Raw genomic sequence first — 27415 nt, 5'->3', positions numbered from 1 at the left:
TTAAAGCACTCCCGTAGTTTTTAGATACCAAAATAATCCAAGAACAATACCCAGATTATTATGTCATTATAGAACTACAAAACCCTTGGGTATAAGTGATGCTGGTGGGTATTAAAGACATCACATTTCATCAACACAAAACTAAAATAAAATAGCAAAAAAAAAAAAAAAAAAAGAACTGAAAAAATAGCAAAAAATAGCAAAAAAATTAAATTTTTAACTAAAATAATTTTTTACCCTTATTTGCATTTATTTTATGTCGAATTTATTCACAGGATGTAAGCTTTTGTTTCTTCAGTTTCTTCAGGGATATCTTCTTCTGTGCAATCTGTTCCTGTGACTTGGAAACCATTTGTTCTTTTTCATAAGATTACCTCAATGTGTCAGGGCAAGATCATATATGGGTTAATCTGCCCATGATGTCTATGAGTGGGCAGCACATCACGGGAGTTTTAGTTCACTTACAAGTGCTCAGTGATCAGAGAATCTACATCTAAACCCTCAAGTTCAGTATTCCTCTGCATGTGTAAATTCACTCTCCTGGGGCCTCTGACCCTGTGCCCACCCGACTGGTTGCATGGGCATACATACCAGCTCCACCATTATAATGATGGGTTAGCTTCTGCAAAATAATACTTTTCAGATACTTGGCGGCTTTTCAGATGCATACCCTCAATGGCCTGGGCAATTTCACAGATGCTCTTAAAGTGAACACAAAGACTTGAAACTCTTGATTTGCATGATTTTGTGCAGTTTTCTGGGTTAAGTGAATAGCAAAGTGTTTTCAGGAATCACCTTAGGCCACTTGTGGGAAGAGCAAAATGAAATATTTTTGAAGAATATATTTTTTATTTCATCATGGGAAACTTTGAGAAATAGTGTTCTGTTGAGAAGTCTTGTATAGAAATTTGGTTGCCAAACAGAGTCAAAATCCCAGATAATAATTAGGAACTAAAACTTTCTATAGATAAATGAGTATTGGATATAGAATTTCTCAGGCTTGGTTGTATTTCTACTCAGGATCTTGGTTGTGTTCTCCTTCCCTCTCCTCCATGTCTCACACATATTTCATAGTTGGCTCCACACTTCCTCCTCAAATCTGTTCTCTCTTCTGTATTTCCATTTTCATTGAGATACATCAATCCATTCAATCTATTCAATCCATTCAGCTAGAAAAATGTGTCATCACTCTGTCTCCAACCAACTAGCCAAGTCTTAGTGATTCTGCTTCTTAAAACCTCCCTCAATCCTTTTGTCTCATTTCTAGCCTCCCTATGATACCTTTAGTTAGGTCCTCACTTCTCTCATTTGGATTTAGATATTATTACTCAGTTTATCTGTCTGCTTCCAGTCTCTTCCTTTCCAAATTTACCCTCCCTATTAGCATAAGTGTTTCCTCTTACAACTAAGTGTCAGTCATTCTCTACTTAAATAGTCAAAATCTTGTATGGCTCCTTGCTGCCTGTGACTGTGCTCTTTATATTTTTTAATATTACAGTATGTTGTAATAAGTGCTAGAGTTGACATACGCAAGATATGTCAGTGTTGCAAAAGTGGGTGAAATCAACATTAATCTGTTATGATGCAAAACCTCCTGTGTGCCCCACTGCTTGTAGGAGAGATCACACCCTTGGGACAGAGGACATTTTACAAAGGAGTGGGTGCTTAATTAAGCTGAGACTAGAACACAGGCTTTAGAGTCAAGCAGTCAAAAATTCAAATTTCTGACTTACCATGTACAAAATGTATATTTGAGCAAGTCATTATACCTTTCTAAGTCCAGCTTTTCACCTATAAAATGGAGATTATTATGCCAATATTACAGAGTTTCTGTGATGATTCATTAAGGCAATTGATTTAATGCCCTGAACACAGTGCTTAGTGCATAGTAGGTATTCATAACTGTTTTACTTATCTCTGTAAAGACAAGTAGGAATACAAGAGAATGCCTTACAATGAAAAGTTATTTCAAGCAGGAAAAAGCACACAAAATGGTTTATCTAAGTAAAAAAAAAATATGACCCATTTGAGAAATTTCAAGTGACTAAGGAGCTTAAAAGGGGGAAAAGGAAGAATATGGGAGTTGAAAAGAAAGCAATGGCTTGTTTATGGAGGGCCTTATGTTCTATTTTACCCTTTGTCTTTTTCTCTATTGATATCTTCAAGCCTTTTCAGCTTTCTTGTCATTTTCATTCCCTTCATAACTAAGCCTAGGAACTTAAGAGACCATATTCACCATTTCTACTTCCTCAAGTCACTTCAATCTAGCATCTAGCTTCACCACCCACTGACATCATCATCATCAACACCACTAACAACTTAATGGCCACATCAAGTGGACACTTGTCAGCCCACGGTCTTGAATATGAGATTCTGTCCTTGGATCTCTCCTTTCTTCATTCTGGTTCTCTCTTGTAAAACTTATCCTCAAAGCAATTTCAGGTATCCACTAAGTACTTAAGATTCTCAAATCTAATATATATCTATAGCCCACACCTCTCTACTTGTAATTTCCGTCTCCCCAGTAGACTACTTTCTGTAAAGGCCCAGATCATATCATTCTTGTTCACTCCTCTGAATTCCTGTCTAACTGTGATAGACTGCCTTTCTGTTCTCAATTATTTGCATCTTGATGTATTCACACCCTTTACCATATGACTTTATAGTGCCTCCTTTAAAGACAGCACACGTTTGGGGCCCCATGGTGACCCAGTCAGTGAGCATCAGACTCTTGGTTTCAATTCAGGTCATGATCTCAGGGTCATGAGATCAAACCCGGCATTGGGCTCCGACCTCAGCAAAAAGTCTGCTAAAGTTTCTCTCTCTCCTTCTCTCTAAAGTGAATAAATAAATCTTTAAAAAAAAAAAAAAAAGACATCACACTTCCCCTAACACATTTATATTAGACTTAGAGAACTGACTTGTGTTGAGCAATATGGGCAGAAGTAACAGTATATCTGTTCAAACCTAGTCATAAGAGGTGTCATGTATTCCTACTCTCCCCTCTGTAAGCTTTCAGATTCTGTCATTAAGTGTTTCTACTGAGAAACCAGTGTCCTTCCACCCTCAGACCCAGAATGAATCTGGTGAAGCAGAGCCATCCCAGCCACCCTACAGATGTGCAGAGTGAGGCAGAACAGCTCCAGCCAACCTACAGTCTTGTGAATGAGATAACAAATAAGTATTTTTTAAGCTGTTGAATTTCAGGGTGATTTGTTACGCAGTATCTTTGTAATTACAGCTAAGAAAGAGACTAGCTACAGTTCAATCCTTGTGATGGGAAGATAGACAGAGAACATAGGAACAAATGCAGATAGATTTATAGATTTGATGCTGTAGTGTTGAGGGAGTTTTTGCCTGATTACTTCTATTTCCTCAATGGAGAGTGAAGAGACATAATTAATTGAGAAGTGGGCTGGGTACAGGAGGAAGGGTGAGAAGAAATTGAAATTATAAAAGTCTTGAAAGATGGGGATGCATGGTATGGGAAAACAGTTGGCTTTTCAGGCAGCCTAGTACATTTATTCATAAGTTTATCAACCATATGAATTTTGACTTTTGTGACTCATTTTTATGTTAGCTACTTACTTTTTAAAATGTGAATTTTATAATTTTCTTTTGTATTTGTGTAAGTTTTTTTCATATGTGAAGATACTATGCTTTAGCATGTTCCTTATAAATATTTTTCCTTTTGGGAGCTTGCCTTATACTTTTATTCATAATCTTTGGCATAGAAAATATTTTATCTTATTTATATAACACAGAGGATGTTTGATTTAAAATGGTTAAATCTATCCATCTCTCCCTGTGTTTTATTTTCCATGCTTCCATTGGAACTTCTGTAGAAAGTTCAGGAAAGTAAAGATTTTTTTAGCACTAGAGAATTTTAGAACTAGAAGCCATCATTTTCACGTGATGAATTTCACTGAGGAAGATGAGGTTTAGAAAGGTGAGGAGAGTAACGCAGCAAGTGGTACAGCCTAGGGGAGAGAGCAGTTCTGCCCGACTCCCGGGCAGCATATGATATTAACTGACGGTCCCAGTCCCATCTCTTTGGATAATATCTAATATTCCAAAACTAGGAAGCCTCAAATTTCACACACACTTTGTATGGCATATAGATTGTGAGAATAGAAAGATACCTCTGCTCGATGGATGATCTAGAGAACTAGATTTTGGGGACCAGTGCCTTTCTCCTGGTGCTATTGGACTGCAATTCCTATCTATGATACCTGCCCCTTATTATTACTTTCTGTGTCTCTGCAAAAGTGTTTCATGGATTCTTTTTAAATTGAACCTCAAACTGGACCAAAGATATTAAGCATTTATTTAAACATGGGGTAGAATTCAAATATCATTAAAAGTTTAAAACATAACAGTAAGAGTGGGATTATCTGCTGTGAACCTGATTATAATATTGTTGGCTATATTAATGAAATTCTATGCAGGTTGTACTTTTGCAAGGAAGCTCACCTATATAATAGTATTTCCCTTCAGTTATTAGTGTAAAGAGGGGGGAAAAGGGAAATAATTTTTGAGAGTTTTAGCATGTAGAAACTAACACAGAGAGATTAGAATATGGTCCTAGGAGCAAGGAGACACTTTTGTCTATTTATGTGGACTTGAAAATAAGAGTTGCCCCTCAAAATCTTTCTTGATGAAAATTAGTCAGATATTAAGTAAACTTTCTAATTCACTAGTCACTTTGCAATAAGATCTGTAAGAAAACTGTGACTCAGATGTTACAAAGAAAAGCTTTTGTACTCTTACTCAAATATGTACCTCAAAAACAGGGGATCATCCTAATTGTCCTCAGTTGTTACATTTCAAAAATTTACCCAATGCTAGTCAGAAAAATTACAGCTGTTAATCCAGGCAGGTATAACTTCCTACACATGATATAAATCTCTAAACCTCTATCCCACTAACAAGAGCACAATAGCACTTCTACAAATAGCTTAAAACATTTCCATCCGGCAGAGGTTCTTACCAGGTTAGGAAATCTTCACTAGTCCTAATATTTACACTGCTATGATGATTATGCTTTCTTAGCTGTCAGGATCTGTATCCTGACAATAACATTCCTATGGATTATCACTTCCATTTTTATTAAAACTCTCCTTGTCAGAGAATTTTCCCTTTAATAAACATAGTCTGTCTTGATCTTTGCTAATTAGCATAATGACTTGTGTGTGGATACCTGTATGTTTGTATGCACATGTGGATCCATGTGTACTTAAAAACCTTTGGTCTAGGTGAGCTTTGTTCTCTGAATCTGAGCAGCTGTTTTTCTTAGTTGTGTATACTTTTGTAAAAACAAGAGTCTTCAGCTGATAAGAAATATATCCCAGAAAGGAGCAAGACCCTATCTGCTAAGCTTTTTATTTTTTTCTGATTTTTCCTAGGAAGAGTCTATTTTTACTTTCTAGCCCTGATACTGAATAGAGCAGCTTGAATTCTATACAGTGTATTTATGTAGCCAAAAGTAGAGGTGATAGGTGCAGGAGTAACTATGTGTTCTACTAGGTAACATGTAAGACAGTGAGGTTGTGATTAGCCTAGCAGCATATCTGTATCTGTGCAGGGTTTCTTAGTTGGGATATGGATGACATTTTGCAAAAACTGATTCATTATTGGGCTGAATTTGTAGGAATATCCACAGGTATAATACCATCCCCGATCACTGCCAACAATATGCAAGTAATAACCCTCAGTCATTGTGAGAATCCAAAATGCCCCCACATATTTTTGCATGTTTCAAAGGGGGGGGCAGGTAACACCCCAGGTTGTTAAATAGAAGATTTCATAAAGATGTTATAGATATATTTAATAAAATTTTCCTAAGCAAATTCTTATTCTATTATTAGATCTTCTAATAACTCATCCTAAAATGTTATTTTGTTATAATACCTAAAGCATAGGACAGCAACAGCTTTTGCTCTAATGTTTCAAAAAGCACTATATCAAAATGGGGCTTGGGACTTTTCTCAGTGTTGGCTCCGCCATGGATTTGCTCTTCGCTGCCACAAACTTTGGGTAAAAATGTAGAGAGATTATCTTTGAAAGAGAATTCTTTGCTCCTCTTTTGTTTTCACTTGAAAATTTTCTGCTTTTAACACTATCCACTGCTCTCCAACTCATGGTTTAAGCACCTAATCTCCAACAGGTGAGAGACTCTGGGTTGGTTGAATCACCTTTCACCTGAAGAAGAGATGAAAGATCATGAGCAATGTTCCTAAATACCTGGATTAGTAGAGTTGCCAGACAGGATGGAAGAAATAATCCAAGAAGAAAGCTAGAAGGTCAGAGGGAATAAAAATCAAGAATAAAATTTTGCCAATTAAGGAATATGTTATAAAATAGGAGGTAAAAGAAAATTTGAACTACTGGTGCTATATAACAGAAGGATCATCTGGGAAGAAAAGCAGCATCGTGTTCTTTCTACAGCATTAAGGAGGGCTCATGGGCATCCCCAGCTGAGGAAACCAGCTCCTAATGCAGGAACAGAAAAGCAAACTGACACTGGTTGACTCCATGCTGAGGGTTCTGCATTAGCTCTCATTCAGATAGGACCTGGTTCCTTGAATCTATAATGGTTTATGTTTTGTTTTGTTTTGTTTTGTTTTGTTGCTGTTTTGAAACTGAAAGTGTGGCTCAATTTATAAAGTCTATAAACTTGTTCTATCCATTTCTGCTTTTTCATGTGGCCAATGAACTACACTCTGATTACTTAGGGAATACAGAGAACCTGGAATTTTAAAAGGAAGTAACTTCATCTAATTAGATATCGCAAAGTCCACATGAAATGTATTCTTTAGTTTCATTAGGCAGAACAAAGGTGGATTTCTTTCAAAAGAAATAACGTACAAAAAATGTGAGCATAGCATTTTTATACACATGTCTGCATGGAAACCCAAGAATATGAGGAAAATGATTATAATGATTTATAGACTATCTTCTCCATGCCAAACACTTTGCCAGAGGTGGACCTCTGGAATCTTCAGTTCTGTAAAGATTACAGATCACTAGAACACAGTAGGGCAGGTACCTTTTACAGATGAGGAGAGCTGAGAGAGTTTGAGTACTTAGATATCAGATGGAATATTTTGTATAGCCAGTATTCCAACCTAGTCTGTGGATTTATAGGTCTTAATATTTTCTTCAGTTCATGTAGATCAGATTAAGACAGGAGTAAGGTTGGCATTATTACTTTTATGGGAGTGATTTATCCCAACTAAAGAAGAATATAGATAGTATTGTTTTCATATATTTCACAAAGTTAGAGAAAGACTGATTGAGAAATTTTGAAGACTTTAATTCTATAGATATAAGCCATGCATTCCTTAAATTATTGACCTGTGTTGATAATATTAGAACTCTCAGAAAACAAGTAGACCACTGTGGACTTCATTAAAGAAATAAAGGAGAAATGATTAGTGAAGGAAAGTAATAGGAACTTTGCAAGTAATCATGTAATTTTGAGTTTAAATTGGTCTGTGACAGGGACATTTATTTCAGTACTTTACATATGGTTAAAAATAAAATTTGGAAACTACTAGAATGTTCCCTTGTATGGAGACTTGAACAAATTGTGATACATGAAAACCCTGGAAAATTACATAGTCATTCAAAAGAGAGCATTTGATGTATGTCAATTGTCTGGGACAGAATCCATGATTAGAGTGAGGGAGAAAAGCAAGATGCAGAGATGAATACATAATAGGGTCTGTTACTCAGGTTGGATTCTCCAGGAAGCAAAATCTCAGATGAGTTTAGACTTTAGGGTACTTATTAGGAAGTGGTTTAGAATCATCACCTGTGGAAGAGAAGGGGAAAAGAAGACTGGGCAGAAGATGAAACTGAACTGTAAGATAGGCCTGATGAGAATCTCAGCTGATCCAGCAGGGAGGTCTAGAACTAAAATGGGCCATCAGAATGTCCCTGCATTGGGCCAGAACGGCCCATAAGTCATACTCAGTCACTTGGTGGGCTCAGAAAATGGTGTGACCTTGGGTGAGGCAGCTCTCTGCCCCTAGGGCAATCCCTGAAGGAACTGAGCATGAGGGCATCCAATGGCAGCATTCCCAGCTTCTGGCTCTTGGTTGAAGGGGGATCTTGGGGACTGCTTCTCGCCACCACAATACCTGAAACAAATCGTGCCTAAACTCAAAGGTGTAAGCATGTTTGTAAATGATTATACACACAAGGAGAAAAGTAGAATACAAACCTTGGTGCGGAGGAAAGGGATGGGACTGGTGGGAGTGCAAGTAATCAAATCTAAACAAAAGGTAAAGATATTAATAAAAAAAGAAGATACAATATCTTATTTAGATAAACTTAAAATATATGTAGTGCTTAGCAGGATTAAAGGATGGTCATCTAATAGTATTTATCTCTGGGTTGTAACATTACCTTTCCATTGTGCTTCTCTATGCTTTTGGAGTAAAAATAAACAGTAAAAAATTTGCTATTTAAAAACTAATAGCAAATTATGATCATTGGATATACTTAAAACAAGGCCTTAAGTTTTCAGAAAACAGATTTCAAAAAATTTAGGTCAAATAGCAAGATGCTCTAAAAGACAAGATGGTTTTAGAAGCCTTGGAGTTGTAAAAGCAGTCACACTCTCCACAAGTTAAAGTTAATGAATTAAGTCTTCATATACAACATGCGTTGTTCAAATATTTCTTGGATGCTTTCAATGAGCCAGGATCTGTACTAGGTTGTTGAGTTTTGTCTAAAAGGAAAGCAAACAAAAATTCCTACCCTCAGGATGCCTGGGTGGCCCTGTCAGTTAGGCATCTGATTCTTGATTTCGGTTCAGGTTGTGATCTCAGGGTTGTGAGATCGAGTTCGACGTCAAGCTCATGCTGAGTGCAGAGTCTGATTGAGATTCTCTCTCCTTTCTCCCTCTGCTCCTCATGCTTGTGCTCTCACTCTCTCTCTCTCTCTCAAAAAGTAAATAAATCTTAAAAAAAAAAAAAAACAAACAACACAAGAAACAAAACCCTGCCTTCATGGATCTCACATTCTATAAGGATGAGAGAAAATAAGCAATAAGAACAATAAATGAGTAAATTCTATGGTAGTTTTGAAATTGTTGAAGGCCAGTTCTCAGGGAAACAGAGACTGTCAGATTCTGTGATTTGCATTCAGGGGTGTTTTGGAGAACACTCTTGGAAAGAACAGCTAAGAGAGGAGAAGGGAATCGGCACAAGTAGCCCAAAGTGACCCACTGACAACCCTAGCTTAAAGATGAAGAACACTCACTGGGCTTTTTTGGAGGCATTCTCCTTCTGGGAACATGTCTACAAGGCTAGTAGAATCTATAGTTGAGGTACCTTCAGACTGTATCTTGATTTAGGGCAGGAGAATTAACACAGTGCTAAATTAAGACTATGAAAGTATACTTTGCCCATTTGAAGTGAATACAAATGGTTTCTTGGCCTCTTTTCTGAAGATACAGAAAAGGATTTTCTGGGCAGATCACATACTATATAACATGTGCCTGACATGTTATTAACTAACTTAGGCAGAGATGCCACATCTAGCAAAGAAACTGCACTTGAGATTTTTTCTAGGCTGACTTTTCAGTAAGCAGTCCACTGCAAACCCAGGATCTATCTGGGTTTTGTAGGGGCCCAACTGGTGAGTTAAGTGGAGATACAATGTGGGTCACTAATCCTGAACCCATTACATCTTGTAATGGAAATAATCTGCTTATTCTCCCCTGGTTTCAATATAAATATATCCAAGACCATTGTGAGGGGCAAGTTTCAGACACTTTGCCTTTGTCTTTCCCACTATGATGGTTTTTAACCTATAAGCCAAAGCCAAGCAGCCAGTGTGGGGTATTTTCAAAAGCTAAGTATGACTATTTCAATTGTGCATTCAGAGACCAAGTGAGTCTATAAACCCAGTAGTTCCTGTGAACCCGCTGTGAGCCATGCTAGGGATTTGACTCCTGCCCCAAACAGGAGGCCACAATGATGCTGTGGTCTTCCAGGTAGCTATAGCAACTTGGACCATGTGTCAAGAGATCTTGAAAGGTTTGGGCTCTTACCTCTCACTCCAGTGTAAAATTACCCAAGTAAATGGCATGGTCCTTCAGGGAAGGACTGGAGAGTTGTTACTGTATACCCTTGCCATGGTTTGGGAGTTTTTTCCCTCTGAGGTATAAGTCTCTCCTATAATCAATAATTTTTAGGTCTGAAAACTGGCTCACACCTGGAATCTGGGTAAAAGATTAACACATTTTTTATTAAGGTAACTGCATTCAGCCTCCTGACCATCCATCCTTTATTTCGGCTGTACACATTGAGCAGTACCTTTATTGGTTGCGTGCATATCTTACCCAGAGACCCACCTCTGTAGCTCTCTGCAGGTCCTCTCCTGGCCACCAGTCTGATGTTGCCGTTCATTATAATAATTGTCCCAATTAGTTTCTGACAGTTCGGCACTGCCACCTTGCCTCTATTAACTAGAAATCCTTTGAGTATCATCGCTGTCAGTGAGCCCAGTTATTAACAGCATCTCCTACTGTCATCCCTGGCCTCTAGAGGACAGCTACCACTGAACATCTAGCTCAGCAATGCCCATGCTTCTCTCACTAGCACATTCCTTACTCCTTTGGTTAGTGGAATTTTCTCCCATGAATCATAGTGATCTAGTAGGTTTTCTGACCTATTTAGCGTAACCACTCGGGCATGCCTACTTCTGTAAACCCTTTGATCCCTCTACAACTGTAAGCTACAGCAATTCTAGCACTTCTACCTGCACAGTATAATCCATCACTTTCTCTAAGCTTCTGGGAGCCCTCCCACTACTTTGTTTGCCCCTCTCCCAGGGACTTTGCATGTGTTTTAAATCCTGTAACCTGGGAGAGTGCTCTCACATCAATAAACTCTCTTTTATCCAGCATCCTCTGAATGTAATCCCACATGTACCCTCTGGGATCCAGCCAGTACATATTGGCTAGCTTTTCCTTCAGCTCACAATCCTCTTGCTGTGTTAGCCGACTCAGCACTTCCTCAAATGGGTTAGGTTGTATTTAACCATCGTTATTGGCTTAGTGATAGGAGAGGGTGGGGGAGAGGTAGGAGCATATCCTGAGAAGAGCACATTTGGTCTTGCAGGGAAGACAGCTCAAGCAACTTAGGCTAGACCATCAATTCATAAGGAGCAGTGTATCATTTTAATAGTCTAAAAGGGTTCAGGAGTATCTTGTAATTGGAAAATTCTACAACCCAGATATCCACACCCCAGGTTCCACAGTTCTACTCCTTCTGAATCCAGGACCTGACCTGACATAACAGATCTCCTGGAGCAGAGGAATGTACTTTCTAGGAAGCTCTACTCCTCTTTAATTAGATACTGAATCTTCAGTTTTCGCTCTTCACTGGCCACAGGAGACCCTCTGAATTTCATACTGTTACTTATAATCACCCTCAGATTTTCCATGCTTCCAATCTATCAGTGACCCCCAGACATAATCATCAAATTCCAAAGTCTTTAAAATTATTATTTTTGAGATTCTCAAACTCCTGCCAGTGAATTCCATTCAATATCTATCTGTTCCCAGTTATGTACCACTGCACCTAACAACGTTTAATCTACTCCTACTGAGGAAGTTGTTATTGCAACTCACTTGCTGGTGATCCAATTCTAAACATCTCATTTTAGACTTTGCCCCTTAGAATCAACTCCAGTACAATTGTCATGGGTCAAATTTTTGAGACTCTGGCATTTGTGTGCAGAGGAATATTGGGTAGAAGTCCCAGGAATGACCACTGTGAGGAATGAGAGAAGGACTGAGCAGAAGAGGAAGCTGAACTGTGATGTAGTTGCTGCAAGGGACTCAGCTAGCCTACCCTCCAGGGAGTTGTAGAGTTTGGCTGACCCTTTACAGTTGTCCCAATTTGAGACATGGGGTACAGATCATTAGGCTTCTTGAACTGACCAGTCAAGTTCAGTGTGCTGCCCCCTAGCAGGGACATAACCCTAAGTGAAGCTGCTTTCTTAGCTGAGAGTGACTGTGGAAGAGGAATTCAGCTTAGGATCATAGCCATCACTGGTTTCCACCTTAGAAAACTGGGGAAAGAAAAGCACGTTAAACCCAAAGTAAGCAGAATAAAAGAAATACAGACATACCTCATTTTATTGTGCTTCACTTAATTGTGCTTCACTTAATTGTGCTTCACAGATACTACATTTTTTACAAATTGAAGGTTTGTGACAACTCTGAGTCAAGTAAGTTCATTGGTGCCATTTTTCCAACAGCATTTGCTCACTTCATGTCTCTCTGTCACATTTTGGTAATTCTCACAATATTTCAAACTTACTATATTTGTTACAGTGATTTTTAATCAGTGATTTTTGATGTTACTATTGTCATTGTCTCAAGGCACACAAACCTCACTCATTCATTACAGCAAACTTAATAAATTTTGAGTATGTTCTGATTGTTCTGCAGACCAGCTGTTTCCTTGTCTCTTTCACTCTCCTCAGGGCTCCCTATTCCCAGAGACACAGTAATATTGAAATCAGGCCCATTAAGAACCTAGAGCGGGCCTCTAAGTGTTCAATCGAAAGAGTCAATCAACACGGCAAACTTCATTGTTGTCTTATTTTAAGGAATTTCCACAGCCACTCCAACCTTTGGCAACCGCCACCCTAATCAGCCAGCGGCCAGGAACATAGAAGGAAGAGTCTCCATAAGCAAAAAGATTATGACTTGCTGAAAGCTCAGGTGATGGTTAGCATTTTTTAGCAGTGAAGTATTTTTTAATTAAGGTATATACATTGTTTTTTAGATAATGCTATTGCACTCTTAATAGACTGCAGTATAGTGTAAACATAACTTTTATGGGCAGTGTAAGCCAAAAAATTAACTTGACTTGGTGTATTGTGATATTGGCTTTATTGTGGTTGTCTGGAACTACCCTGCAATATCTCCAAAGTATGCCAGTAATAAGAATTAGTGCAAAAATCAATGAAATTAAAAACAGGAAATCAATAGAGAAAAATCAGTAAAACCAAAATCTGGTTCTTTGAAAAGATCAGTAAAATTGATAAGCCTCCAGTTAGGCCAAGAGAAAAAGAAAGGACACTAATATCAGGACTAAAATCAGAAATGAAAGAGGGAGCATTACCACAGATCCTATGGACATTAAAGGATAGTAAAGAAATACTAGGAACAATTCTATGCTTGTTTCTACTATTTGTTAAAATACAAAAACCGTCTCAAGTACATTCTTTGCAGGACTCTTAATTCTATCATCTTCACTAAATTTAGCCACACTCACCATGGCAATCATTTATTCTATATCAATCCAAACACATATTCCCTCTATTCTACTCCTGAGAAGCTAAAAATCCACTGCAAAGGTATAAACTTATTCATTTCAGGGTCAAGTGTTAATATTGCTATTAACCAATTTACTCTTCTTTAGCTTACTTAATTGAAGTCAACAGATATTCACTGAACATTTAATATATTCTAGATACTCTGTTCAATCTTGGACTCTACTCCATGCTTCCTGGAGTTAATGTTTCAAATATTACCACTGATTTTATGCACTGCATCTACCTTCACTCCCTCATTTTTACTAGATGATTACTGCATTAATGAAAACTGGAGGTAGTCAAAACTGAAATCTCTTTAATCCCCTACACTGCCTTTATAGTCCCTTATTTCTTCTCTTTACATCTTCTTCTCTCTTTGCTCCTTTTTTTCAGAAAACTATTGTTTCTACTTTTTCCCAAGGCTGGTTCTATCATTTGGGCTTCTGATCCAATTCTTAAATTTCCATTGTTAACTTTATAATTATTCCTTCTCTTGTATATTTTATATTACTCTCTTCTATTCATAGTTTTAAAAATTGAGTTACTATTGGGGCGCCTGGGTGGCTCAGTCAGTTAAACATCCAACACTTTTTATTATTATTATTATTATGTTCAATTAGCCAACATATAATACATCATTAGTTTTTGATGTAGTGTGATGTGGTTCTTATATACAAGCGTCCAACTCTGGATTTTGGCTCAGGTCATAACCTCAGTGTCATGAGATGGAGCCCTGTGTTGGGCTCTGTGCTGGGTGTGGAGCATGCTTAGGATTCTCTCTCTTCTTCTCCCTCTGCCTCTTCCCCCACCCTGCTCACTCTCACACACACTCTCTCTCTCTCTCAAAACAAAAACAAAAACAAAAAACAAACAAAAACAAAAAAACTGAGTTACTATTGCATGCCCTACATTATTCACAGCATTGAACAATTTCCCTCTTCCCATATAGCTTACCTTCTGTGAGAAGAGACAGTTTTTGAGTATATGTTGTTTATATACTGTTAAGGGGTGATAAATACTATCACAGAAAATCACGTAGTGTATTAGTCAGAATTCTCCAGAGAAATGGACAGATATAGATATAATAAAGAATTGGCTTACACTATTATGGAGGCTGAGAAGTCCCACAAACTGCCATCTGCAAGCTAGAGACCCAGGACAACAAGTGGTATAGTTCCAGCCCAGGTCTGAAGGCCTGTGAACCATGAAAACTGATGGGGTAAATTCATAGTCTGAGCCTAAAGGGTGATGTCCCCACTTGAAAACAATCTGGCAGAGAGCCAATTTTCTATTCCTCTGCCTTTTTGTTCTATACAGGACCTCAGTGGATTGAATGAGGTCTACTCATACTGGGGAGGGCAATATGTTTTACTCAGCATAAAGATTCAAATGCTAATTTCATCCAGAAACACTCTCATAGACACACCAAGCAATGACATTTAGCCATGTATCTAGGCATATACCATATACATATAGATCTGCCAGGTTGACACATAAAATTAACCATCACAAGTAGGAAAGGAGAATAGGGAGTGTCAGGGTGTAGGATGACATTTTTAAAAGAGTAGCCAGGTAAGTCCTCACTGAGAAGGAGTCATCTGAGTAAAAGCAGGAAGGAAGGAAGGAAGCGAACAATCCATATGGATGCTGAAGAAGAGTAAGCCAAGCAAAGGGAACATTGCCTGGTCTCAAGGCAGAGCAAACCTGAGCTGATCCAGGAATAGCAAGGAGACTGGAGTAATTAAACGTGGAGGAAATGAGGTAGAAAGGTAAAAAGGAGCCAGATTACATAGGCCCTTTTTAGCCACTATAGGGACTTTGGCTTTTACTCTGAGGGAAGTAGGAAGCCACTGAGATTTTCACACAGTGGTATGAAAAAATCTGCCTTTCGTTTTAATAAGATCACTGTAGCTACAGTGTTGATTAATAGACTGTAGAAGAGAGGGGGGAAACGAGAAGACCAGTCATGACGGTCTCTGGCTAAGAGATGCTGGTGGTAGGAACCAGAGTGTTAGCAGTTGAGGTGGTAAGAAGTGGTATGTTGTTGTTGTTGTTGCTTAATATATTTTGAGAGTAGGGAAACATGACAGATAAAGAAGAGTCAAGAATGACACCGGATTTCTGATCTGAGCAACTGGAGTGATGTAGTTGCCATTAACTGACTGAGGGTCAGTTTTGGTGGCATTAGAGAGAGGTGTTCAATTTTAGAAATTTAGATGGACTTTTTTTTTTTTTTAAGATTTTATTTATTTGTGAGAGAGACAATGAGAGACAGAGAGCATGAGAGGGAGGAGGGTCAGAGGGAGAAGCAGACTCCCTGCTGAGCAGGGAGCCCGATGTGGGACTCGATCCCGGGACTCCAGGATCATGATCTGAGCTGAAGGCAGTCGCTTAACCAACTGAGCCACCCAGGCGCCCTAGATGGACTTTTCAAATAGTTAGATATAAAAGTCCATCATGACTATGCCTATTGGAGATTTACATATTAGAATCTTTGGAATATAGATAAAATTTAAAACCATGAGATTGGATGGGATAAGCAAGGGCGTGAGTGTAGATAGATAAGAAAAGCATTCTAAAGAGTAAACCTTGGGGCACCTGGGTGGCTCAGATGGTTAAGCGTCTGCCTTCGGCTCAGGTCATGATCCCAGGGTCCTGGGATCGAGTCCCACATCGGGCTCCCTGATCCTTGGGAGCCTGCTTCTCCTTCTGCCTCTCTCTCTCTCTCTCTCTCTCTCTGTCTCTCATGAATAAATAAATAAAATCTTTAAAAAAAAAAAAAGAGTAAACCTTGGGTCACTTCAGGACTATTATCAAGGCAGAAGGTAAACCAGGAGAGTGGTTTCCTAAAAGCCATGTGAAGAAAATACCAAATGCTGTTGATGGGTCAAAAAAGAGGAAGACTGAAATTGATCTTGGATTTAACAAGATACAAGTCATTGGAAATCTTGACAAAAGACTGACTGGAGTCAGTTTAACAGGTAAAAGAAAGAGGGAAGTTGTAACATTGTACATATGTGATTCTTTCAAGAAATTTTCTATCAAAAGATGAATGAGCTCTAGGTAGAATGAGGAATGGGGTTAAAATGGAAATATACGTACAATACAATTGAGAGAAATTGATGATGAAGGAGAGGGGAAAACTGCAGGAATGAAGTTCTGAGGTGGGGCCAGAGCAAATAGATCTAGTGAAAATGCGGAGGGTTTGACTTCAAATAGGAACACTTAGAGTTTATTCCACTAAGAGGAAAGGAAAAATGTCTATGTACACTTTCTACAAGATGAGTAGATATGATGGTGGGAGCTCATAGAATTTTTATTTTTATAGTTTTCATGACTCAATGAAAGCAGAGAACTGGAATAAAAAATAGGGAGTTGGTGTTTGGGGTTTGAGAAGAATATGAAACAGAGAAGAAAGAGGAAGAGTAAAAGTAACATAATTGCTTTGCAACATTAAATGCCCACTTATGACTAATTGCCATGAAGTTAAAGTGAGACAGAGATTTGTACATTTTTTTTTTTTTTCCCAGCCTCTACTGACACCAACTCTTCCCAATTTCAGTTCCAATGTTGCGGTAGGAGGGTTGTCCCCCGGCAACACAATACAAAACAATTCTTGGACATCACCAGGGTGTCTGAGAATTAAATTCCACTTAATACTAACACTATCTGCTTGGAGATAGCATCAGATTCCATAGGTTAAGGTCCATTTGTACAAATCTGTCCCCCCTACCACCACTTCACATGTCAGCGGCAAGCCCCAGGCTGTTACCTGAGCCTCAGATAGGAGGTTCCAGTGACTTCTCCTTAGGTTCTTTTAATTTGCTGAAGTGGCTTACAGAATTCAGGGAAACACTTACGTGTACCAGTTTATTGAAGAATATAATAAAGAATACAAATCAACAGCCAAATGAAAAGATATATAGGGTGAAGTATAAAGCAAGGGTGCAGAGCCTTCATACCCTCTGAGGGCACACCACTTGTCCCATTCTCCATGTGTTCACCAGCCCAGAAGCTTTCTGAACCGTTTTGGGTTTTTATGAAGGCTTCATTGCATAGTCATGATTGACTAAGTCACTGGCCATTGGCTGATTCAACCTCCAGCCCCTCTCACCTCCCCAAAGGTCAGAATTGTGTTGGGGGTGGGGGACTAAATGTTCCAAACTTCTAATCATGTGGTTGGTCCTCCTGGCAACCAGCCTCCACCCTTGGATGCGGTCCAAAAGTCACCTTCATTAATATAACAAAAGACACATTTATCACTCTCAATACTTAGGAAATTCCAAGGGTTTGGGGAACTGTGAGCCAGGAACTGTATGTAGACAAAGACCAAATACATATGAGAAATATATTCATGTTGTTCACATGAGAAATATATATTTCTTATCAATCATGGTATCAAACAGCCACATTCAGCTATTCAGGTACAGGAACAAAGGAGTTACAGAGCTGTGTTTAATGAGGGTAAGGATTTTGCTGAGCAAGTTTTGCAAGGAGAAAGCCAGTGGATTAAGATATATGAAAGAGTATTCAAAATGATTGCTCATGGAAAATTGAGAACGTTCACAAGGGAGTGCTTGTAATGATTGACAAAGCTGAGTATGGAAGGAAGTGAAGGCCATGATGGGTAAGGGAAATGGTGGTAGTAGGATCAATAGATTGGAGGTCTGATGAGAAAGAGGGTTGAAGGATATTTGGGAACCGAGGATTTGAGGATCTAGAAAGTCAGAAGGTGACAAGTAGACAGTGGATCTAGGGTCTGTGTGACCTTAGAGGTCAGTGACTGAGGTAAGGTGAAAGAAACCATCATTGGAGGGGGATGGCAAGGAAGAAAGAGTCCTTGGAGAATTACATACCTGAATACTGAAATCCCTCAGAATCAAAGAAAGACTTGTGGTAGAATGAGCCAGGAGCTAAAGATAAATTTGTCAAAGATTGAGGTGAACCTCAAAGTCCTTAAGATGATTTTTAAAAAGAACCAGAAGTAGATGGTGTGATGTGATGACATTAATATTAAAGCAGGGAAGGGAGGCATTGGAGAGCATAGACTAGTAGTCCGTAAGTGGCAATGAAGAGCAAGGATGAACCTTCCCTAGTTCACCATGTGTGAGAGCTGCAGGGCATGCAGTGTCTCTAAAGAAACCACATCTCAGCAGGAGCAAGAAAATGAAGAGAACTTTCAGAGAGGTTGTTGAGGACATGGGGGTGGGGGTTTGCTAAGAGACAATCAGTCTCAGGAGACAGGGAGACAGCTACTGAAATGTGGATGTGCAGAGCTATATGGAAATGAGAATGTGGAAAATGAACTCTGTCCTGGGAATCAGGGTTTCTCATTGTGACTGACCAAAGTAGTGATAAAGTGCCTTGGATATGAGTCCTGATGATCCTGATAAGTTCTGACGAGGAGGCGAATATTAGGAAGGACACAAAGTTTGGAATCTATGAACCTCTCTTCATTATCTTGATGGAGGTGTGGAGACTAGAAAAAAGATGGTCTTTTTTTTTTTTAATTTTATTTATTTGTTGGAGAAAGAGAGAGGGAAGGGGAAAGGGAGAAGCAGACTCCCCTCTGAGGGCAGAGCCCGACTCCCGACTCGGGGCTCGATCCCAGGACCCCGAGACTACGACCTGAGCCAAAGGCCAACGCTTAACCGACTGAGCCACCCACGTGTCCCTAGAAAAAAGATGGTCCTAACTACATGGTTATCATGTAACCACAAAGCCTTTGAAACTCTTCTCTCAAATGCAAAAAGTCCTTCTTATTGCCAAATTTGTTGGCTTCTGTATGGGGTAAGCTCAAATATATTAGCAGGCACCTCTAGTTTCTGTTTCTCCATATCAAATAAATAACAGTTTCCCATAAAATAAATTATAAAATAACCATGATTTTGGCACGTGAGTGAGCAGACGCCAATTGTGGGGTTGCGCTCAGAGCAGTAATAGTAAAGGGACTCTGCCTTCTCTTCCCAAACCAATTAGTGATGAAAATAAAACTGCTCTGAATACAACCCTAGGACTTCCCCCTGGCCACTTCTTTCAAGGCTTTTTGGATTTTTCAGCATCATTATTTCTGTGGACCACTTAGCAATTTAGGAATACCCTTCCTTTTGGGATTTCCTGTCACTATCTCCTTTCCTGATGACTCTTTCTGAGTCACCTTGTCTTCTGAAACTTATTGGTCCCTTATATAAAATCTAGGCATTCCAAAAATTTTCTACATGGTCTCCTTCCTGTTCTAGTCTGTGGCAGGAATCTGGATCTAAAATGCCCTCAAAGAGGGCACCTGGGTGGCTCAGTGGGTTAATGGGCCCACTCTTGATTTCAGCTCAGGTCGTGATCTCAGGGTCCTGGGATCCAGCTGTGTGTTGGGCTCCATGCTCAGCAGGGGGTCTGCTTGGGGCTTTCTCTGCCTCTCTCTGCCCCTCCCCCTGCTCTCTCTCTCCCTCTCACTCTCTCTCAAATAAATAAATAAATCTTAAAAATAAATAAAATAAATAAAATGCCCTCAAGGGACACGATGTCTCTCCTCACTCCAAATCATCTTCTCCAATGGAAGTCAGAGGGACATTAAAAACAAACAAAACTGCTAATAGTAAATGTCCTATACTCAAAACATTTAATGTTTTTTTTTTTTTTTTTTTACCATGAGACAAGTCTTTTTTCCTCAGGATAACGTTAAAGATTTTATGCAATTTGACCCTATTCTTCTTCCAGGGTTTCATTACCCATCACTTTTTCTCTTCTCGGGAGACCCTTTATGTAAGCCACATTCAACAACATGCCCTTTGTGGGCGCTGATTATGTACTGTGTTCCCTCAGCTTTTGCTTACACTATTTCCTTTACACCGAATGTTCTTTCTCCTCTTCTCCATTTGTTAGTCATTTCAATTCAGAGACTTCTTTGTGAGGTCTTTCTGAAGAGCATCCCAACCCTCAAATTGTCCAGTCATTCCTGTTTGCTGCCATGGCCCTCTATTTACCTTTCCAGTATAGAAGTTGTCAGAATCTGTTTTACGCTTTACCTGTTCACTTAAATTCTTCTTGCGAAAAAAGAAGTGGGATGGTTGTCATTAGGGGTGTGTGTGTGTGTGTGTGTGTGTGTGTTTTCTCCTTGTCTAAGTATTCTCCGTTAGATTATTAGTTTCTCCAGGGCTGTTTTTCCTTCCCTCAGTACTTCACACAATACCGGGCACATAACTGGTGGTTAAGGAATGTTTATTCAATTAAAATACGATAGGGAATAATTCAGGCTGGAAAGGAAGAGTGAATAACCATCAGCTGAATACGGAGATGACAATAGAACTGAGTTCCACAAGGATAAGTATTTTAAACTGTTTTGTCTTTTGGGAGCATCGTAAAAGTTCATTGAGGAAAAATACTAACATAGGAGAGTTCACACTTATATTTCAATACTTTACCTGGAGCGACATTCAAGTGTTATATGAAGGGTGGAGTTTGTCACATCCCAATTTATATGCACTATTGAGAAATGGTGGCTATCTTTCTCAAAATCATCCTTTTAAAAAACTCTGAACAGACGTAAAGGAGAAAAATGTTTTCCCAAGTATAATATTACAAAAACTAGTCAGTCTTCCTTTTCCAAACTTTTAGGTTTAAGGGATGCTTAGACTCCTTAATTCTATTCAATTTTTTAAATCAATCACTCTTGTGCTGAATATTTTTAAATGAATATGACACTTTGCATGGATCCCATAAATAAACAAAACGTGCACAGCTTTGTTTATGTTAGGAACCTTCTGCTAAGTGTTGCTTCTATTTATTTACTTTTAAATTATGCCAGATTTTTGCAAATTTGAGTCAGTTTGGGGATCAACTTGAAATTTTAAAGACTGGCTATTTATTTTGCTTCTTATACCTTGCAAATATGTTAAAGGAATGGTTTTAATGGCCAGCAGGAGGTAAAAAGGGAAATTATTTATGATGGACTTAGTTATGGAAATAGATGTGCTGTACCTTAAAAATGTTACCACTTCTCTTAATTTATTTTAACTTCTTCACTCTCTCTGCTTTCTCCTCACATCCAGAGTTTTTAACCCTACCTGTTATATCTGAAGATTCGATATGCCCTGATTTGTATAGGACAGCACAGAAGTTCTGAGACAAAGATGAGAGTAGCGATAGGTTGATAAAACTTTGCTCAGAAAGCCATGTTGCTAAGAACAAGCTCTACTTATAGACAGTCATAACTGGAATTATAATTCACTTATTCACTCATGATAAAACGCTGACATCCATAAGCTGACTTCTTCTTATCATCTATAATCTGGCATGATTCATGAGATTTAGGGGTGGTTAGGTTTTCAAGAGAGCAGAAATGAAGTGATGGAGTTATATAAGGGCAACAGCAGACACTGATACTCGTCTCACCAACATCTATCCAGGCTCCACCTCCTTCTTCCTCTTTCTCAATTGAACCATGATTATGTTTAGATATTTCTTATCCTCCATGCGGTCATGTGCTTCAGGATGATCTCATCGCTAGCTCCAGGGTTCGTAGGTACTTGTAAGACTAAGTCAATCTCATTCTTTTTGAGAGTGGTTAGTGTAGGTGTGGACATGTGACTTAATTTGGGCTAATGAGATTTTAGCAGAAGTCAGCCTTAGTGCTTCTAGATTTTATTGCTCTGAAGATGTAGACACAAAAAAGACAGTCCTTTTCTTTCCCTGAAATCTTTTAATGCCTGGAAATGATGATTGGAACTGCTGCAGCAGTAACTGCGAGGGAAACCTGCCTGAGGAAAGAGCCAAGGTGATGGGGATGATTGAGGGAAGAGATGGAAAGAAGCTGAACCACCCATGACACACTGTTCCATGCCTGAAGCCTGCCCTATCTGGGACCTCATCATTCAAGCCAGTTTGAGTAATTTTCTCTTACATGTAGTGAGTAGAAATCTGACAACCTTGCTTCTCTCTATGGTGGAAGAATAAAGTTCTATTATGTTGTGTATAAAGGAAGGATATACATATCTGGGTTTCTTTTGCAAATAGATTAGTGGTCAGGAAAATATCTAGAGGTTAGCTATCATTGGACCTTGTTCAAATTTTGGACTCTTGAAATTTGGTAAAGAAAGGAGTGCAAATCAATTAGTGCTGCCATTGGGTAACATTTCTTTTTCACTAATATAGGGTAGCAAACATTGCAGGGAATAGAATAAGCTCTAAAATTAGAAACTTTCAAAAGGAAATGCCATCAAATCATCATCACTTTAAGAGAGCCAAGTTACTAATAGTTAAAAACAGCTACTCTTTCAAGCACTGCTACCATTACAAAAGGTTAGCAGTTAACAGAGAATAGGGTGTAAACAAGTGGTCCCTCTTTCAAAGAGCAGTTGTCCCCAAAGAAAGAAATAACATTATTACCACTATCCAATATATATTACACTTTTAATTATTTTCTTAATGTTTAATTAAATATAATTCCTATTTCAGCCACAGTGAGTTAACAAAACTAAAATTTTCATTCTATTTATATCCCATTTTAAAAGTGGTTCATGATGGAATGTGTTTTAGGTACAATGAGTCCACAAAAGAAGCGGGGCAGGGGTAAAAGATAAAATTGAATATGATTTTAAGCTTCATATAGTCTTGTGGGGTATAATTTCAAAGATGGGATGTTAATTTTTTAATACTAATTAAGGTCACTGTGGCAGTCTGGCAGTCGCTGTTTTTTTTGGGGGGGGAGGGGTGGCAAGAGAGGGAGAGAGAGAATCCCAGGCAAACGCCCCACTAAGCACAGAGCCAGACGAAGGGCTTGATCCCACAACCCTGAGATCATGATCTGAGCCGAAATCAAGAGTCAGACGCTCAACTGACTGAGCTACCCAGGCGCCCCTGTCACTGTTGTATTTAATTGACTTATAGCTGGGAAACTGACAAGGCCACTTCTGGTCCCTAGAATGCCTTTGTGCAAATTAGACCCACCAGAACATGGCTTGGCAAGCTGCACAATGGGCTGGATTCCAGCTACTACTTGTCCATTTGGCCAGGCATTGTTGTGCAGTGAACAGCTAGCACAAATGTACTCCGAGGCCCTGAGTTGCACATTCCAATGTTTAGGGGGGCAAGTGTTAGAGAATAGGGAGACAAACTAGAGACCCCATCCCTAATCACAACTCCAGATACTATTTCCAGAAGGAGATGTAGACACGGGGTTTTCAGATCTCCCAATATTTGGAAAAAGATTGGAGGTCTAACTCGGCTAAGACCATGAATCCAAGCAAAAGGTGTTTGAGGCCCAAATTCAAATTGTTGCGGGGGGGGAGTGTCTGTGACTCTGACTTAAGGCCAGTGGGCAGCCACAGCTGCTTACTCACCTACTGCAGTTCTCCTGATCCTGCTGGGCTCAGGGATGTCTCAGCTCTTGGAGGAGACGGACAACAGAGAGAAGGGGAACAGAGACCATGTGCTTCATCCAAGGCAAGTCCCAAGTAGGAAAGACCATTGATAGAGATAAGGAGGGGAGGGAAAAGCAATAAATGTGATATTAAGTCTGAAGAAAAAAGAAAAAAGAGTGTAGAAAATTAAGTACCATGTGGGGAGGAGGGAGTTGTGATTTTCAGGTAGTTTGCCTTTTATAGTACTGTTCTACTAAATAGCTCCAACACTCTGCTAACATTAATTAAACCTCACAAACCCTGTGAGATAGGTAATTACTATAATTAAACTGATATTTCAGATCAGTAAAATGAGACTTAGAATGGCCAAGGTCATAGTGAGATTTTGTGGCCCAGTTTGGCAGACAAACCACATGTTCTCACAACACATTACTCCCCTACGGAGTGCTTCCCTAGCTCTCTCTTCCAATCTCTCTTTCTCTTTCTCCATGTTTACATTAAGGATATAATGATAGGATAAATAAACTTGATCTTTGAGAAGTTAAACTGCAAGCTGATGAGGGAAGCTTAAAGACAAAATGGAAAAATATCTAAATGAATGAGCCAACTCCCACAAATACATATAATATGCAAATTCCATTTCAATTAATTTCATTTATTTAAAATATTGCCATTTGAATTCCTGGTTTTGCTAAATACATCAATAAATCAAGAAATCGATGCACATAAAGCATTCTCCATACTATACAACAGCATAGAAAAGACTGTCATTAGTTTGGAAAGAGAACACCACAGACAGACAGAAGGAACTCTTCTTGTTGCTATAACTACGGCATAACAAAGGTCAGCACTGGAAAAAACAAAAAACAAAAAAACAAAAAAACCCTTCCTGGACTAAACATTAACAACTCAGGGACATTATCCTGAATTCTTCCTCTCAACAAAGAAAGATAATAATCCTTTATTTTGAAAAGGGTTAACTGAAGATAAACTAAACAATGGAAACAGACATTTTTAAAATCAAGCATAAAAAATGGTTTTAATTTTAAATATAATATTGACAGCAATATCAGACGCCTGTGTTTTTGCAAGTAGGGATATCCAGGTTACACTGGAAGTAAAAATTTCTGAGTTCAGGAGAAAAAAAAATCAAAAACTTGTTATGAAAAATGTCTTTATTGTATTTAAAATTGTCACATTCAAAAATGGTGATTTCAGTGAACATTGTTTAATAGAAAATGGTTTAAAATAAACTTAATTTCAAGATGTGATAGAGCTTAAAAACCATGACTGTCCTAAGCCTAATTGTATGTCTCTAAAAAGTAAATTTTAGAAATAGCTTTATTATTAAAATTCTTGGAGGTTTTTTGTTTTAAATAAAGTCCTGTCGGGTAATTTGAAGATTCACAAGCCTATTTACAAGATGTCCAGTTTCTGCATATGAATTCATTTTAAACAAAAGCCCACCTCTTGTCTTTGAGCTAAGGAGAACGTTGGTCATCCGAGGTACTGGGTTTGAGGTTTTGGGTGAGAGTCAGGAGAGGAATAAGAGAAAGGAGACTCTGTTACTTGTTTTCCGGTGTCCTGTAAATCCTGGCAGGTGAGACTCGAGTGCAGAAGAGAATGGCTGAAAGCAGAAGGAGCCCACGCTGCCACGTTGCCGAACCCCTGTCAGGAAGCATGGACTGCTGCGACACTGAGTGCTTGTTGACAGAGGTGCGGGAAGTGTTTTCTGGTCAGCTCACACTTGCCAATTTCACAAGATTTCCAGACTTCATGTGACTTTATCATTACTCATCTATCTGGAGAAATACGCTTTCAAGAAAGCACACAGCTCCATGTCTAAAGCAAATTTTCCTGGGAGAAAGGCCAATGAAGGGGGCCTTGAGACTGCCAGACAGAGAAAAAGAGAGACCCTGCTGAGCAACTTGGGGCTCAAATTGCAAATCTACATTTAGATCTGTTAGCATCCAGAAGCTACTTACCAGGACTTGGTGTTTTGTACCAAAATTGATCCATTATTTCCTTCACGAGTGAATACTTTGAAAAAATGTCTGTGACATTATTGCTCATGTTTTTTAATAATCCAATGAACAAAACACACCAAATAGTCATGGCAAAGTACAAGGAAGCCCATATCTTAGCAAAACCAAGCCAGTTACGGAGGCTACAGAGGAAGTGTTCTTCTGGAGACTTCCCTTCCTAGCCTATTATTATTTCATTTGTACAGGATTCTGTGTGTGTGGATAACTATTATACTGCAGGGGCATATCAAAGATGTAATTTTATAGAAATGAGAATTTACATAACGAGAAGGAGTGCCATGAAGAAATAAGAATGGGCCTAGACCAAATTAGGCCTTGTGAAGAACAATTCTAAAAATGAACACCCAGAATAGTATTTGGTACATATCTGTCTAGTGTCCAGACTGTATGTAAAAATAGGTGAATGCGTGTCCTTGATTAGTATAGTTGATTTGAATATGGTGCTAATGAGGCCAACGTAATGGGTTTAACCCTGTGAACCCATTATTTTCATTATCCTCAACAGTCACAGATTTTATCCTTAACGGTGGCCAGCCATTTCATAAATTCATCCTGTTAGTCATTAGAAAGACAAGGCCAGAGAGTGTAGATAGCTTAAGACAAATTTATTATTGCTGGAAAACAGCTCAAAGCACATGACCTGCTGTTGGCAGGTTAAGAGTATCAGCTTCAAATATGAAGGTCAGCATTGCGATAATGATGTATCGATATTTAATTAAAAGTGAAAGAAAATACCAGGTGTGCAGAATATTGATTTTAAGAGCTAATATTATCAAATTCCACTTGTTGAGTCACCAAGAACATCTCTAAAAATTTTCTGGAAAATGTTCACTTACGGGATTTAAAAATGTTATTTCATTATAGTATAGTAATTCACTACAAGGAAGTTTCTCTTATGTAAATAACAGTACTTCCTCTTAGCTTATGATTCTTTAAGTAAAGGTTTTTGTTTTGGTTTTTGGTTTTTGATTTTTTAAGGTCATGGTAAAGTGAACAACACTGTCTGGGAGAAGTGGATATGCTGGGGTGGGGAGTTCTTGCAACGTATAATAAGTGATGAGATTCAAAAGGTAGGGCAAATTGGAGAAGGGCTCCGAATCCCATTGTATGAAACTTGCATTTTTATCCTACAAACAGTGGGGAACTTACTTCCATGTTTTCTGTGTGCTGCTTTCCTTCAGAGTGCATGGCACAGAATGTTAGGAACCTACCATGTGTCAAGCTTGTATGAGCTAGGACACAAAACTGAACTAGACACAATTCCTGATACCAAGGATCTCAACTTTCGGTAAAGAAGACAGATAAATAAAATTCCCAGGTAGCTCCAAAGAAGAGTTAAAGAAATTATTCCCTATTTGTGTTATTGGTATATTCCTTCTATGAAGGATGTGGCTATTGTATTATTATTATTTACAGTGTGAATTACTATGGAAAGAGGCAGTTCTCAGAGACTGCTAACACCATTTGGGAAGGTGGGTTCTAGAATGTTAGGTGAGAGAGCTCCACATAGGTTTCCTAACCTGGATGGTGGGTATTTTTTGTGGTTCATGGGGAACACGTTACTGGTTGGGGGGTTCAATGTTACCTCCAGGTTTTGAAAACACCAGCAAGTGAGCTGCTAATGCCTAAGATTTATCTCTAAGTCGGTTTATTTTATATTTATGGTATTTC

General features: G+C 38.7%; 1 pseudogene; it reads right to left on the bottom strand.

The window, feature by feature from the left end:
- Positions 1-265: 265 nt before the first annotated feature.
- On the bottom strand, positions 266-10502 carry LOC116630289 (annotated as a pseudogene).
- Positions 10503-27415: the final 16913 nt, after the last annotated feature.

The sequence above is a fragment of the Phoca vitulina genome, unplaced genomic scaffold (genome assembly GCF_004348235.1).
Source record: "Phoca vitulina isolate PV1807 unplaced genomic scaffold, GSC_HSeal_1.0 scaffold3, whole genome shotgun sequence".
NCBI classification, from domain to species: domain Eukaryota; kingdom Metazoa; phylum Chordata; class Mammalia; order Carnivora; family Phocidae; genus Phoca; species Phoca vitulina.
Note: the sequence above shows the minus strand (reverse complement) of the source record. Positions and strands in the feature narration are given on the sequence as shown.